We start from the raw sequence: 1,159 nt of genomic DNA, 5'->3' as shown, positions 1-1,159 counted from the left end.
GGCTTTCCCCACCAGCAGCCCCCCCGGTTCCCTCTCGGCACCCCAACTGTGCATCGCCATTTGGGCTGGAGGGTGTTTCAGGCTTTACAAAATAAAATTCACCATACCAAACTTCGCAGCAGCCTGGGGGGGAAAGTTCTCACTACGTTTCAGGCGTGCACAGCCAGGAAAAGAAGCGAGATGGTAAGATAGAGTTAAGGAAAACACCCAAAATCTGGGTCCTAAGGAATAAAAAACCCACAGGTTTGCCAGAGTGTCTGACTCCTAAAAAGCCACATATTGACTTGGAGAATGGCTTGCTAAGAAAAGGGATTGTGATCTTGGGAAGCAAGTCTATGAAATGGGAGACATTGGTTCAGAAAGGAAGGTTAGTGAGGGATGAACCGAAACAATGGCAAAAGCAACGTTGGTTATTTCATGATTGTTTTTCAGCAGCCATATTTCTCATTTCAGGTCAAGGCACCTTCTTGCAAGAGTTGGAGAGGGAAAGTTAACAGTTGCACTAGTCCGACTAGTGGCAGCCTGCGTGTGCATCAGCTGGGGAAACCATGAGCACTGCGAGGTTTTACCCTGGTTTTTTTTTTTTTTAAAGGCAGTGAAGAGCATTCTCTGATTTCAGCTGAATGAATCGAGCAGATTTGCAAACCAGTTGGGCTTTTTCTTTTCCCCCCCAGCCGTAGCAGCAGGAGGCAAATCCCACTGCCACAGCCTAAACTAAGTTTCTGTGAAACAAGCAGTGACTAGAATGGTTAATTAAAAAAAGGGGTTGAGCACAGACAGGGTCTGTCCCTGTCTTTCGGTTTCTCCTTGAAAAAATTAATCTCCCTCCAGGCGTGAGGTCTTCTCCACCACCATTAGCCTTCCTCTGTGACAACCTGGGACCTCTCACAAAGGCTGCCTTTGCAATGTGCTGTTGGGATTAGGGCAGATCCCAAACAATGCATAGAGCCTCTCAGTGCCTTTACATTCCTCAGAGACTGGAGGATTCTCATAAGTGGGAAATGGCATTAATTGAGACAGGGTGACAAGCTCCTGTGTCTGTCTGCATGCTGATAGATCTGCGCTGTGCTCTCCTGTTGCTTTCAAAAAAACTTTGAAGCTCAACCCCCTGCTCATCCCCCTCGTCTGGAAGAGATCCCAGCTGCTTCAAACTCTTTCC

The sequence above is a fragment of the Egretta garzetta genome, unplaced genomic scaffold (genome assembly GCF_000687185.1).
Source record: "Egretta garzetta isolate BGI_Z169 unplaced genomic scaffold, ASM68718v1 scaffold108, whole genome shotgun sequence".
Lineage (NCBI taxonomy): Eukaryota > Metazoa > Chordata > Aves > Pelecaniformes > Ardeidae > Egretta > Egretta garzetta.
The sequence above is the reverse complement of the archived record's forward strand: the minus strand, read 5'-3'. Positions refer to the sequence as shown.